The sequence below is a fragment of the Panthera onca genome, chromosome X, assembly GCF_046562875.1.
Source record: "Panthera onca isolate mPanOnc1 chromosome X, mPanOnc1 haplotype 2, whole genome shotgun sequence".
NCBI classification, from domain to species: domain Eukaryota; kingdom Metazoa; phylum Chordata; class Mammalia; order Carnivora; family Felidae; genus Panthera; species Panthera onca.
This window is the reverse complement of record NC_138357.1, coordinates 50,060,239-50,071,708: the sequence shown is the minus strand read 5'-3', so window position 1 is coordinate 50,071,708 and position 11,470 is coordinate 50,060,239. Positions and strand designations below refer to the sequence as shown.

Sequence of the window (11,470 nt, the reverse complement as noted above, 5' to 3'; positions counted from 1 at the left end):
CAACAAATTCTGGTTCTGGAAATCAAATGTATCAAGATCTATAATGCAATTCTTATGTAACTTATAAAATTGATGTTTACTCAGAGATGCCTTACCTGAGCAAATACTTAAACAACATCAAACCCTTTGATCAGGAAATTCTATTAAAAGGTATCCATCCTACAGAAATATTTTTATATGCACACAAAAGATGCATGTGCAAAAATAATCATTGCCATATTCACTGTAATAGCAAAAATATAGAAACTACTTGAATGACCATTAACAAATAAAATGCTTAAATATATTATAGATGCTATTGTCTGGATGTCTGTTTCCCCTCCTCCATTCATATGTTGAAATCCTAACCCCCAAGGTGATGGTATTAGGAGGTGGGGCCTTTAGGAGGTGATTATATCACGGAGAAAGAATCCTCATGGTCAGGATTAGTGCCTTTATAAAAGAAACTCCAAATAGCTTGCTTGCTCCTTCCACCATGTGAGGATACAGTGAAAATATGGCCGTCTATGAACATCATGCAGGCTCTCATCAGACAGTGAATCTACCAGGCACCTTGATCTTGGACTTTCCAACCTCTGTAGCTATGTAAATAAATTTATGTTATTTATAGGCTATTCAGTTTATGGTTTGTTATAGAAGCCCAAATGAAATAAGACAATAAACATCTATGCTATGATATACACCATAGCTGTATATCACACAGCTAATATAGTGCATACTGATAAAAGAAATTGATAGTACAATATATTTAGTATGGTGTTACTTTTGTAATAAGACACACTAAATTGCTTATTTGTATATGTATGTAATATCAAGTAATATCTATGGAGCACTTTTGAAGGGAGTATTCTCATATAGAATAGTAGTTAAGAATGTAAACCCTGAAGGGGCACCTGAGTGGCTCAGTCAGTTAAGTCTCCAACTTTGGCTCAGGTCATGATCTCATGGCTCCTGAGTTTGAGCCCCACGTCGGGCTCTGTGTTGACAGCTCAGAGGCTGGAGACTGCTTCAGATTCTGTGTCTTCCTGTCTCTCTGCTCCTCCCCCACTCATGCTCTCTCTCTCTCTCTCTCAAAAATAAATAAACATTAATTTTAAAAAAAAAAAACATAAAAAAGAACGTAAACCCTGAAGAATAATAGTAACCAGGTGCAAAAAGGCAGGCAAAATGGGGAAGTATTAGCCAAAGAGTAAGAAGTTGCAGTTATGTAGGATGAATAAACCTACAGATCTACTAATGTATTGCATGATGACTGCACTTAATAATACTGCGTTGGATTTTTGGAAATTTGCCAAAAAAGTAGATTTCAAGTGCTTTCATCACAAAAGAAAAATAATATATATGTGAGAAAAGATATATTAATTAGCTTGACTATAGTAATCATTTCACCATATACATGGATATCAAATCTTTGTGTTGTACAACTTAAATATATACATTTTCATTAAAAAAACGAGAAGGTGAACTCTGGAGCCAGACTGCCTGGGCTTCATAAACTAGTCAGTCCTATTTATTAGCAGTGTCACCTTGAGCAAGTTACTTAACTCCTTTTTGCCTTAGTTTCTTCATCTATAAAATGGAGGCAATAATTGTGATGGTTAAATAGATTAATGCATGAAAAGTGCTTGGAACATAGTAAATGCTAAATAAATGTTAGCTATTATTGTTTTATGGACTACACACTATTAAGTGCCTTACATATGCTTACTTTCACAGCTACTCCATGAAATAAATATTAGTATTATCTTCATTTTGTAGTGAAGGACACTGAAAGAGAAAGATGAATGAACTTGCCTAAGGCCACATAATTTGTAAACCTCGGAGATTATATTTGGACCCAAGTATCTGATTCCAACAGTTGCACTTTTAACCAATACTCTATACTGCTTCTCTTTACACATACATACACTTGGACACACACACAAGTCTAGAAAAATACATGGTAATTTTTAACTTTGGATGAGCAGTGGTGTAGTGCTGAAAACAGACTATTGTTTTCTACTCAATATACTCCCTAGTTTTGTGATAGATATTCATATACTACATGTGTAACTTAAATAATTAAGAGTCAAGAATTATAGTCAATAAGTATAATGTTTTCAAAGTATTTGAACTGGGATACAAAGTTAACAGCTTCTGTTTATCAAAAGGCACCGTGAAAAGAGTAAAATTGCAAGGAACAGAAGGTAAAAGATACTTGCAATGCAAAAATAAAAATAACTGACAAAGGCTAGTATCAATAAAACATAAAGAACTACAAATCAGTAAGAATGAGATTTTTAAAAATAGGGAAATCAACAAAATATTTGAAATTTAGTTTTAGAAAGAAGAAATACAAATGTCTAATAAACATATGGGAATGCTTTTGAACTCATTAATATCCTTGGTGCAAACGAAAACCACAACGAGATACACATTGAGAGCATCAGTGACTAAAGTTTTGTTTTATTTTCTAGAACATCTTTATTAGCAAGTACAAGAATTAAAGTCTTTCAAAATAGTTTTCTTTTTCAGAAAGCAAAGTGGCAGTGGTTTAAAATTGAGGTTGCTAGCAGCTGCTTTGTAGGCCCTGAGTTTTTATGTATTTGATGAGTACACACCAATGATTTGGGGTATTCAAACCTCCTTAACTGAAGAAGGGATCACTGAGAAGTTCAGTGAACTCTCCCCAAATGAAAGCAAATGATATTTATTTATTCAATAAGTTTATTCCTTTGCCACAGATTCAGTTAAAAGCTTTCACTCATTTGCCATAAGTTTGATTGAGGACAGTAAAAATGTACTAAATGACATTTTTTATGTGAGCATCAGTACATAATAATTGTGGCAAGTGTACACATAATTTTTCATCATTTCTTGGATAAAATGATCATCATTACTCCACAGTATAATTTATACTCCCATTGAAGGACACTAAGATCCAGATAACTTTAGTCAGTTTATGATTTCTGTTTAGCCATTCAATTGCACTTCAAAGTCTCCTCTTTCCCACTGACAGAATATGTGAGAACAGTCTTCCTTCACACTTGCATAACCTTTGCCATCAAAGCATTTTACCAGCTTTTATTCTTTTTTTTTTTTAATTTTTTTTAATGTTTATTTATTTTTGAAACAGAGAGAGACAGAGCCTGAACGGGGGAGGGTCAGAGAGAGAGGGAGACACAGAATCTGAAGCAGGCTCCAGGCTCTGAGCTGTCAGCACAGAGCCCGATGCGGGGCCTGAACTCACGGACCGTGAGATCATGACCTGAGCCGAAGTCGGACACTAAACCGACTGAGCCACCCAGGCGCCCCAAACCAGCTTTTATTCTATCAGTTCATCTATTTCTGACGTTTGCCATGTCTTTCTTTGCAGGGAGAGCGTAGCTTATAACTAATGTACCTGAAATCCCATGAGTATGGAATGCCTTATAATGAAAAAGAAATTCTGATATTTCATAACTTCCTGACACAATGGCTACCAGACAGCTAAAGCTGGAAGAAATGCTGAGTGCTAAGACCTTTTCAGGCTTATGATTTTAGTGCAAAGAACTCTAGGTGAGTATCAGAAGACATGAATTCCATGCCCAGCTCCCACTTCTATTATATGTGACATCATGGACAGGTCACTAAAACTATATGATCTTCCATTTATTCATTAATAAAATAGAAATAATATCAAGAAGTTTGATTCTGACCTAGATATTCCAATATAAGATATCACAGATTGTACTAGATATGACTAGAAATAATAAGAAGGACTGGATATGTTTAAAATTAATTTTGAAATGTTATGTTAAAGTTTGTTGAAATAAATATTTTTGCTAGCTTAGAAGAGGAGTGTTGCATTGTAAAATATCCTATAGAAGAAAAGATGATGATTTTAGAACTTTATGAGGAGAAACATGCATTCTACTTTATACAATGAGGTACAAATTAGATTATCTGGAATCTCAATTCTGCCTATGAAACTAGGAAACTGTGTGGCCTTGGGCAATTTACTTAGCATGTAATGAGAAGATTATTCTAAAATAGTCCCCACCTGTTCATGGTTTTGTTTTCTGAAGTTTCAGTTACCTGCAGTCGACTTCAGTCTGGACATAGATGATCCTCCTTCTGATGTACTGTCAGAAAGTCAATAGTAGCCTAACACTAGGTCACAATGCCTACACCATTCACCTCACTTTATCTCATTATTTAGGCATTCTATTATCTCACATCATCACAAGAAGAAGGGTGAATACAGTAGAATAAGATACTTTGAAAGAAAACAGACCACACACACTCACACAACATTTATTATAGTGTACTGTTATAAGTTCTATTTGATTTTTAATAGTTGTTAATTTTTTTTTACTGTGCTTAATTTACAAATTGTGAAACTTATGTACAGGAAAAAAACATTGTATACCTAGGGTTCAGTACTGTCCACGGTTTTAGGCATCCACTGAGAGTCCTGAAACATGTCCCCTAGAATAAGGAGAAGGATTACTTCAGGTTATTATTAAACTCCCTTTCAGAGTAACTCAAAATCTCAAATAGTTTAATTTAAAAGTATTATAATGTTGCCTCAAATTGGTACAGTGTCTTTGATAAACTCATGTGGATTTTTTAATGGAGATAGTGTGTGGTAATAGTTATAGCTTAAAAGTCAGTGTATGGAGGTGGTGGGTTAGTCCATTAAGCGACTGATTTCAGCTCACGTCATGATTTCATGTTTCATGGGTTTGACGGTGAAGAACCTGCTTGGGATTCTCTCTTGCTCACTTTCTCTGCCTTCCCGACTCATTCTTTCTCTCTCTCTCTCAAAGTAAATAAACTTACAAAAATATATCTATGTATGAATTTCACATATCCATTAGGACTCAGCAGCAAACAACTGATCTTGATTGGAATCATGGTATTATTTTTAAGAGCCATCATTCAGATAAGACAGCATTAAAATGCAAACACGTATCATACTAAGGAGATATTTAGATTAGTAGAAAGATTGTTTTATATACTTGGCTTGAAATCAGTAACCCCAAAGTGAAATGAAGGGCTGAGAAATTGAGAATGGGAAAGGCTATCTTTTGGCCATGGGTATCAACAGAGCTGTTGACCTCTGTTAAACTGCTTTGTGGCCTATGAACAATGAGTTAGCTGTCTCTTTCCAAACCCAGATGATTGAAAGTTCATCTTGCAAAAAATATCAATATGGTTGTATAAAATTACATTCTTTTTGGCAGAAGAAATCTCAAGTATTAATGCACACATATTTAACTTTTTGTTTCTTTCTGTAAGACTTTCCCATAAACTTAGGCAAAATACCACAAAGACACCTAACCCAATGTTTCTCATGTTTAGGGAACACAATGAAATACTCCTTTATATTTCTAGAATAGTTCTATATTTTTTCTGAGTAAAACAGTATTTTTTAAAGATGCCCAGAGTAATGAAGTAGAGGTCAAGAAAAATGGCAGCTACATGAAAAAGATGACCACAGTGGAAGGATTTAATTAGTTGATTGGATCAAAATCATATCTTGATAATTGCAAAAAGGTTATTCCTTACTAAAAGCAACAAAAAGATTCCTTAAATTCTGAAAAACTAAGTTTTTTCTAAATTATATTTTAAATGGTTAAATAAGTTTACTGCTTAACTTAAAATTTAGATTGATTCCTTTTTAAAAGTAATATCTTTAAAAGGTGAATAGTCAAACCCCCCCCCCAGTTTTTGTTTTGTTTTTGGTATTTTTATGCATAGGTTTCATAAAATTAGACACATAGGCAATCAAGATTGAAATACAAAAAATATGTTTAATGTGCTTTATATTTGCGTTTGCTCCAAGCTAATTATTTTATTTTATTTTATATTTTATTTTATTTTATTTTATTTTATTTTATTTTATTTCATTTTATTTCATTTTATTTTATTTTAAATTTACATCCAAATTAGTTAGCATACCATGCAACAATGATTGCAGGAGTAGATTCCTTAATGCCCCTTACCCATTTTAGTCCATTCCTCATCCCACAACCCCTCCAGTAACCCTTTGTTTGTTCTCCATATTTAAGAGTCTCTTATATTTTGTCCCCCTCCCTGTTTTTATATTATTTTTGCTTCCCTTCCCTTATGTTCATCTGTTCTGTGTCTTAAAGTCCTCATAGGAGTGAAGTTATATGATATTTGTCTTTCTCTGACTACTTTCGCTTAGCATAATACCCTCTAGTTCTATCCACATAGTTGCAAATGGCAAGATTTCATTCTTTTGGATTGCAGAGTAATACTCCATTGTATATATATACCACATCTTCTTTATGGTGGACATTTGGGCTCTTTCCATACTTTGACTATTGTTGATAGTGCAGCTATAAACACCGAGGTGCATGTGCCCCTTCAAAACAGCACACCTATATCCCTTGGATAAATACCTACTAGTGCAATTGCTGGGTCGTAGGGTAGTTTTATTTTTAATTTTTTGAGGAACCTCCATACTGTTTTCCAGAGTGGCTGCACCAGCTTGCAATGCCACCAGCAATGCAAAAGAGATCCTCTTTCTCCGCATCCTCACTCACATCTGTTGTTGCCTGAGTTGTTAATGTTAGCCATTCTGACAGTTGTGAGGTGGTATCTCATTGTGGTTTTGATTTGTATTTCCCTGATGAGTGATGTTGAACATTTTTTCATGTGTCTTTGGCCATCCTCCAAGCTAATTCTTAATTATCTTCATTGAGTCTAGTTGTAGTCCAATCCTTTTGGATTTCCTTTACCAGCTTTTCCATGTGGTGATTGGAGGGGTGGAAACCAGAGCCAAGAAAAAGCAGAGAAGAAAATAATAAAAATAAATATTTTTGGTAAAAATTCTAAAAACCCTCTTTATATTAACCAACAATTGCCTCCCCATTTCCAGATTGACAGGCAAAGACAAATAAAAGAGGATTCAGAAGATTTCCAACTCATTAACAGGATTCTCAATGAAGATAATGGAAACAGGAAAAATAAAAGAACCAAATTTCATCCTTCTCTTGTCCATTTGATAAAGGATTCTGAAACATCAAGATTCATCATAGGATGAGAAAGAGAATCCAAACGCCATATATATCTTAAGGTGAATTTGTTTTCATATAGAAATTCTTACCAAGTTCTGAATATTGGTTTATACTGAACTGCGACACAAAATATAAAATAAAAGTAAATGGGATTATGATAACTAATTTACAGAATATTCTTTTATAGACTACTTTTCCTTCTTATATTAAAGTTCATCTATTATGCTTTATTCTTGAGTTTTCATACATATGCATGATAAATATTATCAAGTGGCCACCTAAAATTTGCAATACCTTTAAGTCATATTTCATATAATTTGTTTTTCACTGAATATACTTTTACACTGTAATTTACATTTTAAAAATAAGCACATAAGTTTGAAAGAAGAAAATAAAAACATTAAACATCTACACTGCATCAAAAACAAAATGTGATGAACCCACAGGAAGAGAAAAAGAAAACCCTACAGGAGAACAGCAATAGAAGGAGAGAATATAGAGAGAGACACACCATTCTTTGATGAGAAGACTCAATACCTTAATGTTAACTCTCCTCAAGTTGATTTTATTTTTTTATTTTTTATTTTTAAAATATTTTTATTTATTTTTGAGACAGAGAGAGACAGAGCATGAGCAGGGGAGGGGCAGAGAGAGAGGGAGACACAGAATCGGAAGCAGGGTCCAGGCTCTGAGCTGTCAGCACAGAGCCCGACACAGGGCTTGAGCTCACAGACTGTGAGATCATGACCTGAGCTGAAGTCAGACGCTCAACCGACTGAGCCACCCAGGCGCCCCATCCTCAAGTTGATTTTAATGTTAAAAACAATTCTAATTGATATAATCTTACTTTCTGGAATCTTATAGCATTATTATATTTACATATTTTAATTAAATATATATATATATAATTTTATATAAATGAGATGGAATCACAGAATATAATACTTATACCTCTTTAAAGTAGTAGTCCACTACTTCTTTTTGTTTTTGTTTTGGCTTTTAGCTTACTTTTCCTTCTTCTCTTCCAACTCTACTTAAACTTTAATCTCTATAAATCATGTTAAAAACCTATTGTACTATGAAGAATTCCATATTTTTCATACTTATATACATAGTACAAATACATACACATATGGAGGGATTTGGATACTGTTTTACAAAAATATTATCTAAAATACTTTCTGAATCTTTACTTTTTCATTAAATTACATGTCTTGGCAATCTCTCCACCTAAACAGGTATAGCTGTAATTGTTTTTAAGGGCCACATAAGGTTTAATGGTATTGACAGACCATGAGGACATTCAATCATTCCATTTTTGGTAGGTATTCAATTTGTTTTCAGGTTCAATGTGTTACAAATAATGTTCTAATAAATATTCCATGACATATATCTTTATAGCTGTTTCTACTTTTAGGGATAGAATCCTGGAGTGGGATTACTTTCTTATAGTTAAACTGAATTTTAATGTTAATTTTAATTGATGACAAAGATTGCCTTTCAAACATTTGTAACATTAATATCCCTTCTCTCAACCTTTGAAAATACGTTTATGCGCTTTGAAAATACATCTATGCTACTACTATGTGTTATATCATTTCATTTTTATATTTATTGTATTTTACTTTATCATTTTGTTTTACTTTATTGCCTTTTGGATTGGTAGAAAGTCAATCATTTTATAATTTTAACTGCATTTTCCTGATTGCTGCTGAGTTTGAACAATTTTATATAATTATTTTATTTTTGTCAATTTTTAAAGTGTTTGAAGTATAACTATTTATCCACTTTTGTATTGTATTGTATTTATACATTTTTACTGGAAATACAGGTTTTCACTCAAATCTAATATTAGTTTTACATTATTGGACAAATATTTTCATTTATAGTTAACATATCTAGACTTTCTTTTGTAGCTTCTGGGTTTTCTTTACCTCTAGATTATACAACAGGCAAGTAAATTCAGTTCTATAATCTATTGTTTACATTTAAGTTTTAATGATTCTGTAATATACTTTTATATGGTGCACATATTAATTTCTTTCAAAAATTAACCAGTTGTATCAGAGTCATTTATTAGTTGAGCTTTTTTTTTAAGTTTATAAAGCTTTTTTAAAAAATGTTTATTTATTGGGGCGCCTGGGTGGCTCAGTCAGTTGGGAGTCTGACTTTGGCTCAGGTCATGATCTCACAGTTCGTGAGTTCAAGCCTTGCATCGGGCTTTGTGCTGACAGCTCAGAGCCTGGAAACGGTTTTGGATTCTGTGTCTCCCTCTCTCTCTGCCTCCTTCTCTCTCTCTCTCTCTCTCTCTCTCTCTCTCTGTCTGAAAAATAAACATTAAAAAATGTATTTATTTTAAGGGGAAGAGGGGCAGAAAGAGGGAGAAAGAGAGAATCCCAAGTGGGCTTTGCACTGACAGCAGAGAGCCAGATGTGGAGCTTGAACTCATGAACCATGAGATCATGACCTAAGCCAAAACCAAGAGTCAGACACTTAACCAACTGAGCCACCCAGATGTCCCTTAAAGTTTATTTATGTATTTATTTTGAGAGAGAGAAAGAGTGAGAGTGTGTGAGTGAGCACAACTGGGGGAGGGACAGAGAGAGAGAGAATCCCAAGCAGGCTCCCCACTGTTGACACAGAGCCTGATGAAAGGTTTGAAGTCAAAAACTGTGAAGTCATGACCTGAGCCAAAGTCAAGAGTCACACACTCAATCAATCGACTCACCCAGGCGTAACTTTTTCCAATAAATTTGAAATACCACTTTCTCATACATTAAATTTTCTGGACATTGAGATCTATTTCTGTGTTCCGCTGATAGGTTTTTTGTTTGTTTGTTTGTTTCTATACCAGTAGTACATTTATTTTATTACTGTAGCTTTATATAGCATTCAATAATTGTTAAAGAGTCTTCTCCCACATGTCTTCCATTTTCTGCTTTTTTTCATGGTTATTCATTGGCATTTATGCCTATACATAATTCTTTGGATAAATTTTAAGATTACTTATCTACTTATAGAAAATTATATTATATTTTTAATCAGAATTATATTCAATTTGTATAATAAAATTTTGAAAATTAAGATTTTGAAAATATTAAATATGCTCTCCTTAAAATTTTTTATTTAAGTATTGTTGACATACAATGTTATATTAGTTTCAGGTATACAACATAGTTATTCAACTTCTCTATATATTATGCAATGCTCACCACAAGCATAGCTATCATCTGTCACCATATAATGATATTACAATAAGATTGACTATATTCCCTATGCTGTGCCTTTTATTCTAATGACTTATTCTGTACTTGGAAACCTGTATTTCCTGCTACCTTTCACTCATTACACATGAGTGAAATTATATGATATTTGCCTTTCTCAGTATGACTTACTTCATTAAGCATAGTATCTTCTAGATCCATCTATGCTCTTGGAAATGGCACAATCTCATCCTTTTTATGGATGTGCAATAGTCCTGTGTGTGTGTGTGTGTGTGTGTGTGTGTGTGTGTGTACATACCACATCTTCCTCATCCATTCGTCCATCAGTGGACACTTATGTTGCTTCCACATTTTGATTATTGTAAATAATGCTATAATAAACATAGGATACATACATCTTTTCAAATTAGTATTTTTGTTTTCTTTGAGCAAAAAACATATACAGGAATTATTGAATCACATGGTATTTCTATTTTTAATTTTTGAAGTACATTCATACTGTTTCCCACAGAGGATGTATGAATTTACATTCTCGCCAACAGTATACACGGGTTCTTTTTTCTCCATATCTTCTCCAACACTTGTTATCACTTGTCATTTTCATTTTAACAATTCTGATAGGTAAAAGGCAATATTGCATTGCAGTTTTGATTTGCATTTCCCTGATGATAAGAGATTGATAAGAGATATAGAACACCTCTTCATGTGTCTGCCTGCCATGTTTCATAGATAACTCTACTTCTTTTTTGGAAATATGTCTTTTCAGGTCTTCTACCCATTTTATAATAGGATTGCTTATTTGGTGTTGAGTTGTATAAATACTTTATATTTTATGGATATTAACTCCCTATCAGATATATTCCTTTCAGATATCCTCTCCTTTTAGGTAGGTTGCCTTTGTTTTTTGCTGATGGTTTCCCACACTGTGCAAAAGTTTTTATTTTAATGTGGTCTCAATAGTTTACTTTTGCTTTTGCTTCCCTTTCCTAAGAAGACATATTTAGAAAAATGTTGTTACAGGCAATGTCAGAAATTACTATGTTCTCTTTTAGGATTTTCATGCTTTTAGATCTTCAAATACAGGTCTTAAATCCATTTTGAGGTTATTTTTGTGTATGGTTTTAGAAAGTGGTCCAGTTTCATTCTTTTACATGTAGCTGACCAGATTTCCCAGCACCATTTATCAAAGAGATGTCTTTTCCTCATTGTATATACTTGCTTCCTTTGTCATAGTTG

General features: G+C 33.2%; 1 long non-coding RNA gene across 1 annotated transcript; it reads left to right on the top strand.

The window, feature by feature from the left end:
• Positions 1 to 3,361: 3,361 nt before the first annotated feature.
• On the top strand, positions 3,362 to 7,171 carry LOC145713489 (uncharacterized). The gene is made up of 2 exons (XR_014136622.1): positions 3,362 to 3,537; positions 6,872 to 7,171. It is a non-coding gene; the product is annotated as an uncharacterized LOC145713489 (long non-coding RNA).
• The last annotated feature ends 4,299 nt before the right edge of the window (positions 7,172 to 11,470 follow it).